This window comes from Priapulus caudatus, unplaced genomic scaffold (assembly GCF_000485595.1).
Source record: "Priapulus caudatus unplaced genomic scaffold, Priapulus_caudatus-5.0.1 Scaffold47, whole genome shotgun sequence".
Taxonomy (NCBI): Eukaryota; Metazoa; Priapulida; class Priapulimorpha; order Priapulimorphida; family Priapulidae; genus Priapulus; species Priapulus caudatus.
In genome coordinates, this window is record NW_014577108.1 from 49475 (window position 1) to 57266 (window position 7792).

Consider the following 7792-nt stretch of genomic DNA (forward strand, 5'->3'; position numbering starts at 1 on the left):
ACAACTCAAGTTACTAATTAAATCTCCCAGGTAATGATGATTGGTAGGTGTGTGCGTGGGAACAGTACAATAGCGGGTAACTGTACAATACACAACAATGGTGTTATGATCGACCACTATATCTGTGATCAGCAGAAGGGCGGTAGTAGTCGTACTGACAGACGTTTTACTGAGAGCAACACCTGTGAACGACAGGACGCACCAAGAGCGTCAATGTTTATCAATAAAAAACTGAAGATGCAGACGATGTTTCGTTTATAATTGCCATGCTCTACCCAACTCAATTTCTTGTTAAAACAGTTAATTTACCTCGAGAGACAAACAAAACTTGACAACATTTCGCCTCAATGATGGGAGAAGGAAGGGAAATCTTTGTTCTTTTTCATTTGAAATAGCTATTAGAATACGAGTAATAGCCGACGAACAAATAAAATTTTATACTGCAAAGGGGATCGAACACGTTTGCTGCAGGGGAGCATGAAATCAAGAAAGAACCCCTCTCCCATCACGAATGTACGGACAGACACACAAATGATAACTCTACTGGTGTAGCCCGCCCCTTCGTACCATGTAGCGGGAGCGATAGCTATAGCTATAGAAACGATAGATACAATCAAGAGCGTATAAAGAAGGCCTTCTTTATACGCTCTTGATACAATAATGTAACCCAACAAGAGTGGGCTTGCTGGCTTCGTAACCCTACTCTTGTTGGGTTACATTATTGTATCTATAGGAACGATAGCTTTACCAGTGTAAACCCTTCGCTCCCTGCGAATCGAAGAACAGCGAAAGAATAGTAGCGGGAGCGAAGGGGCTACACCGGTAGCCCTATATAGAAACGATTTTACTTTCATAGTATTTCACCCTTCCCCTCATCACCTAACCTCTAAGGGTTACCTAACGTGATTACACCAGCTAGTCGGCCGCGTCCCACAGACCTTCCTGCCGTGACGAGAGGTCACACTACTGGCTGTAGCTCAAACATAAACCCCTCTATAGCAGCAGACTCTCTATAACAGCAGCTACTCTATTATAACTATAGAGAGGACGTGCGGAGCGCTCTCCCATACAACGGCCGGCCGGCAGCTTTCACCCTTGACTGCCGCATGCAATCTGGTGAAAATCTGTGCGTAGTGATCAATCAGTGAGTATAAATAGTACGAGAGAGGAGGGGAGAAGGGGAGGAGGGGGAAGGGGAAGCAGCAGACCGATGATCCGGGAGGTAGATTTAAAGCGAAACAGATTGAGAGGGTCGCTGCAAGAGAAGCCGTGTCATTGCTGACTCCCGGGTTATGGGGGGAAGCTGATGGGGGCACAGTATAGCTGATGTATACACACTCCACTCTACTCTTCTGCCTTCACTACCTGTAACGGTGGAGTCCCACACAGGCAAGAGTACATAATAGAGATGTCTCTCTGGTATCCGGTCTCTCATCTGGATACAGGTGGACTGGTTGGAAACAAGCGTGGGGGCAAACACGGTTTCAGTCTACTCACTACTCACTTATTTTACTTCCTGAATAACGATAATTATTGGCCATAAGTGAGCCCGTAAAGTGAAGCCGATCTAGGGGGCAACAATACCGAAGGTTAGATTGGTTTGTTTCACAGCAAACGCCGTCCTCAAAAGCCTTATCAAGTCTCTCACGGTGTGTGTGGGAGGGGGGAGGGCAGATATACATAACCTTCATATAACGTAAAGACTTCTTTTGCTAACAGTATGATTAGGAAGATATACATAACCCTTATATAGCGTGAGGGCTTCTCTAACAATATTATTAGGAAGGAAGATGGCAATATATAACAGGAAGATGCTGTGAGCAGTAGCACTTGGTGAAGTGAAGGCGTGTTGAGTGAGGTACAGAAGCACGTAAGGCACCAGGAAGTGGGCCCAACAGGAGGAATCCTTCCCAGCAGTTGACTTAGCCTGTCGATTATTATTATTATTGCTACTGCGCTATACTTCGTTCGGCACACGGGCCAAATCACACGCCACGGCTGCCACTTACATTGTCCTAAACAGGAACACAGTAATGATGGGTGTTATGTTTACGTATAGTAACAGGGCTGGCTGCCCTCCACTCTCTCTCTCTCTCTCTCTCACACACACTCTCTCTCTCTCTCTCTCTCTCTTTCTCTCTCTCTCCTCTCTCTCCTCTCTCTCTCTCTCTCTCTTCTTCTCTCTCACACACCCAAACACCTCTCTCTCTGCTCTCCTGTCTCTGTCTCTCTCTTCTCGTGTGTCTATCTATCCTTATCTGTCTCTACCTATCTCACTCTCTCTCTCTCCATCTGTCTATCCTTCTCTCCCTCTTGCTCTCTCCCTCCCTGTGTGTGTATATCTCCTGGATTATATGCTCTCTCTCTCTCTCGTCCCTCTCTCTCGCGCACGTGTGCACGCGCGCGTAGCTGAGAGCAGCGGCATACGGGTCAGCTCCGCGCGCAATGCTGACATATTGGGTTTTAGGGCAAGAACACGGACTGCAATGCTTCCGTTCGTACAGTGGCTGCCGCTCCGGACTACACCGCAGATTCTCGCGCGCCATATTCTGGACGGAAAGGAATTCAGAATCACGCAGACTCACACCTAAATTATTATATTCTCAGTCCTCCGCAGGAGAACTTAACATGTACTTCGCGGACATTAACCTCGCCATGGTTAATTGTTAATATTCACAGTCATGAAGCGGCTCCCACAAAAGAAGTCCACGCTAGCTGCAATCGCCCGGTGCTTGCAGCTATGAGTCAGGTACCAAACCAGGAAACTAGCCCCAATACGAGAATGAAATGTAACACGTACCCAACTCTAGCCGCACCTAGACCTGCCAGGAAGTAACCACACGAGGGGTAATTTGTTCACAATAGACGGCTACCACTGAATGCCCGTGAATCTTCGTTTCGTCATCAAATAGAGAGTGCAGGACGCTGTTGGCCTACATTCTGACACATCGTACATGCGTAAACATTGCAGGGTTGCCACCGGGGCGCGTACTCTAACGAAAGGCCAACGCCATACCGACTCCCCTTCCTCGAAACCCGCGTAAGGAAGCGAAAGATTACATCTAAATTTTTTTATCTGGAAGCCGGATCCATTTCCACGCGGCAGCAAAGAGCGAAACAGCCCGGCATAGGTGCCTGGAAGCCTGCCGCAAGGGAGAAGACATGCTGCCTGGTGATTGATTGCGGTGCTCGGGGGATTCTGGCGGGCTGCAAGTGTCACGCCGGGGTAATTGGTGCCGCGTGTGTCCGTGCTAGAATGCAGTATTATAGCTTGCTGGGCCAGCGGCTCACAAGCCACGTACCGCTGCGCGCATGCGACGTGAGCTCATGTGTTGAGTTCCCTCACAAGCTTCGCTATGAGCCTATGCATGTAGAGCTGCACACGAGCTATCCTCACAGCCATACATATCGAGCAGCCATCACATCCACAGCATCCAGCACAGATCACATCCAGCGCATCACATCACAGCATCACACCACATCTTCACATCACAGCATCACACCACAGCATCAACTAATCCAGCTTCGACATCACAAGCATCCACGAGCACAAGCTTCAGATACAGCGATCATACCACAGCTTTACATTCCCATCACAGCTTCACATCACGATCATCAAGTTCACAGCTGTACATCCCATCACAGCATATACCAAAGGCTTTAATCCCATCACATCATCACATCACAGCTTTACATCCATGCAACAGGCATCACATTCACAGCGCTTCACATCACACGCATGCATACCACAGCTTTACATCTCCATACAGTCATACCACAGCCTTTACATCCCATACGAGCATCACATCACAGCGTTCACATCTTCACATAACAGTCACAGGCTTCACATCACAGCATCATATCACAGCCATCACATCACAGCAGTCACATCACAGCTCACATCACAGCATCACACACAGCCTTCGACCTCACTAGATGCACACCACAGCCGTTACATCACGCTTTTAACATCACAAACATTTTTATCACAGCCGTCACCGCATAGACGAAACTACACATGCAAGCTTACAAAATAGTCGTAGCAGCTGAACTTTCTTGAAAGTGTAGTGTGGAAATCCACTTCCAGTCCTCCATTCATGTTTACATTGCATGTCTACTTCGTAAACTTGCCAGCTGACAGTTCTGGTTGCGATTCAGGACATTTCACTCTCAGTGCGTCACACATGATCGAGAGAGGGATGGAAGCAGCAGAGTAGGCCTGGAGAAGAGCCGAGTTCGTAAGCCAAGGACGCACAACAGAATATGTTTTGCTTTAGTGTACTGGTGACTGATCAAACGATGCTCAATTAAGGCACGTATATAAAAACCGATTACCTTTATCACCTAGTACGCGAAATCTAGGAAGCGTTTCGTTGATTCTGTCTCGCAGCGATTTCTGCCGAAGGTGAAATAGTGTTCACTCTCAAATGACCAAATATGCACGAATCACAAGGCTGCGTATAGTCACGCGTGTCAGTACCCTAATGGGCGAGCGTATACACGGACATGCGATGCACTGATAGCCTCAGACAACAGAGCATTCTGGGGCCTTGATTTTCCCAGGCTTTTTGGCAGGCACTGATGCTCTAATGCAGCCCGTGCACGGCAGCGGGCCGGCCAAACCCTCACCATAGGGCACGTCTAGGCATGCTAAGCCACAGGGAAACACAGGTCTTGTCATGAGCTACATGACAGCCCATATATATAATTCTGTCACCATGTCAGCCTTGATATCAGCGGTGCAGCTTACTGCTAGCAGGATCATTATTGCGTAATCAGGTTTAGGACACTGACAGATGTATTGCTGTGCGCCGTACATAAGGCAGCATTAAATTTCATTGCCTTGTCCGTCAATGCATTCATTATTACGTCAGAATTATTAAATGATCTGCTTTGTATGCGCTATTGTTGGTATAAAGACGGTGATTAAATGAGATATCCAATCCCGGAAATTTTTTACCATGAGAAGGAGCACGAGCCGTGCGATTCTATTACTGAAGCCATATTCGCAGAAAACCCACTGTCGTATGAACAACTCGGTCATTCAGCAATATCTAGCAAAAGCATGCCGGTGCAATCGTCTGACACGCAACAAATAAAATATATATTTACAACAAGTTTTCGTAATCAGGGGTTTCTACCACATTGTTATTGGTTCCTTGCATATGGTAGAAGCAGCAGTCCAATGAAAACCAACGTGTGCCGTCCCGTGCGCCACATACGAGCCAGCGCGGCACATGATCTCTCACAACATTTATAGAGACGGTCGGGGAACAATTAGCATCGTGTCACTCGTCGTGGACAAGCGCACTCAACAGTTAAGTAGGCAGCACGACAATTCAATGAGATGTGTTTAGGCTGCCCTTACCACGCTCTTACAAAAACAGACCGATTACTTCGAGCCGATTGCAATGAATTTAGCCCCCATTTACGAGCCAGTGGCGAGTTGAATCAAAATCAATACTCCCAATTATTTCCCTACACACGCACGCACGCCACACATACACGCAAACACACACCGCAGCACGCACGCACGCACGCCACGCACAGCACGCACACACACACACACTGATGAATTTTAGGCGAATAGACCCAAGCAGCAGTGAAACCCTGGAGACCGTGGCGCACTTAACTGCTCGCCACGCAGGAATGTGACGCCAGCTCTACCTGGCCAGGTACGTCATTGATTAAATTCACACTGAGCCATGCAGTGCAGCAGTGTATTATAGCTTAGGCCATGCTGTTGTCATAACCAACAATTATTGTCACGTCTATTCCGTCGGCGCGCTCAACGCAAAAATAACATTTGCGCGCTACAAATTTATGAAATGTACCTCTCTGGGTGGCATAATAGGTTGAACAAAAAAATGGAGCAGGCGTGGCGGTCTGAAATGTGCACAAATGGGGAGAGCGATGTATACAGATATATGTCGGATGAACAATGAATAAAGCACAACCTGCCCACAAATGATATAAAATACTGTGACGAAGTGTAAAAAGCTATACATTCACTCACTCCGTGTATATCCAATCTAGCTAAAAGACAGTCAAACAATCGCTTTATATAGCTGTCACGAAGATTAGCAAAGATCACGTTTTTTTCTGTGTGCCATTATAATAATTGGCATTAATCATTATAGGCATGATAAAAGGAAGCATGGATATGCTGACTGCAATCATGTCACCTGCATCATGATGTTCAAACCTATAAGTGCTCTTCAATATTTGTATTAGAGCAGAAAACCCCCACCCCCCCCCCCCCACCCACTCCCTGTCAGCTTCAGGCATGCGGGTTAGCCCAAATGTTATAGTCCTAAGCGTATCAATAGGAACCAAAATAGAATTCTTTACCAAGGGTACAAACTTCAAACAAAATCCAGTTGCCGCTCCTAGTTCACAAGTGATTTAACAAAAATTTAAAAAACAACAAACCCTAGTTCATGCTACGCGCGATCCAAGCCAAGTTTTACAACCCCTCCCCAACAACACTTTGACTAGCCTCAACCCACCCCACCCCACCAGCACTCCAACCTCACCGATCTCAATTACCCCCCCCAACCCCAAACCTCACCCACTCACTTACCCCCCCCCAACCCCAACCCTTGCGCCCACTCACTTACCCCCAAATCCCAACAACCCCTAAAGCAAACTGTGCTATCGCCCTAATCGCGCCGCGAACGACGTCGACGCAGTTTTCGTACAGGGAGTGGGTTCCTCGTTTGGGGTTACCTTGCTGGGCGCGAATGGGCGCGGCCCGGGCGGCCGATATTGCGCTCGATTACTCGCCCTCATTCTCTTTTGGAACGTTGCCAGCGCCTGCAGCTGAAGCTCGCTTGGTGCAGGGCGCCGCCGACCTGCCCGCAGCAGAGACTTCTCGCGCTTCGAAGAATCGCGTTCGCCAGCGCTTCATCTCCTTGTCCACGTTGGCCGCGCGCCGCGTCCTGCCGCGTCGACGCGCTCAGATAGCGCCCCCACGCAAGGTCGGCGTACGCTGCCCGTCGCACGCCGCGAGCGACGAGCCGCACCGCGCGCGCCGGGGAGCGCGACCGGGCGCTGCAGCGCTCCGCTCTCGTGCAGCGCTCCTGTCCCGGCCGCGTTCGTCGTTGCCGCAGCCCTGGCATGGCGCGACGACGGGCGGCATCGCACGGCGAATCGCGGTGATCGGCGCAGCAGCGGCCACAGTAGGCGGACGGACGTTCCCCGCAGACCCGCTCGGGCAAACTCGCAGCGTACGGCGAGCGACCGGAAGAGGGCAGAAATCAGAGGAGGAAGAAAGGGCGGGAAAGCCGGAGAATAGTCAAGAAAAGACGTCAGCGAGGCAAAAGAAGCGGGGACAAGTGCGGGCACGGAGACGCAGAAGCCGCGTGCGGGTCGGGGACAAGAGACGGAAGAAGCGGGAGGAAGAGGGGACACGAACACACGGCCTGAGAAGACGCGGCAGGGCCCGGGCCGAGCATGCACGCGGCGCGTGCGGCGCTCCCGGGAGCAGCCTCAGGGAAAGGGCACCACACGTTCAAGCCACGCGACCAGGGCCGCCCACGGCCGCCAGCAGGGGAGGACGCTCGCCGCCCGGTCTCCGCCAGCAACACGCGAGCGCGCAGAAAACCCGCGGGAGGATCGCGCACGGCGGCATCGCGCTGCCGCCCACCAGGCAGATACCACGCGCGCACAGAGCTGTGTCCGCGAAGGCGTCCGGGGAACCGCAACTGCGGCCTGGCCCTCAGCGGGGGTTGTCACAAGGACGCCCGCAGGGCATGCGCGGCGCGAGACTGCTCAGCAGCGGACGGGCTAC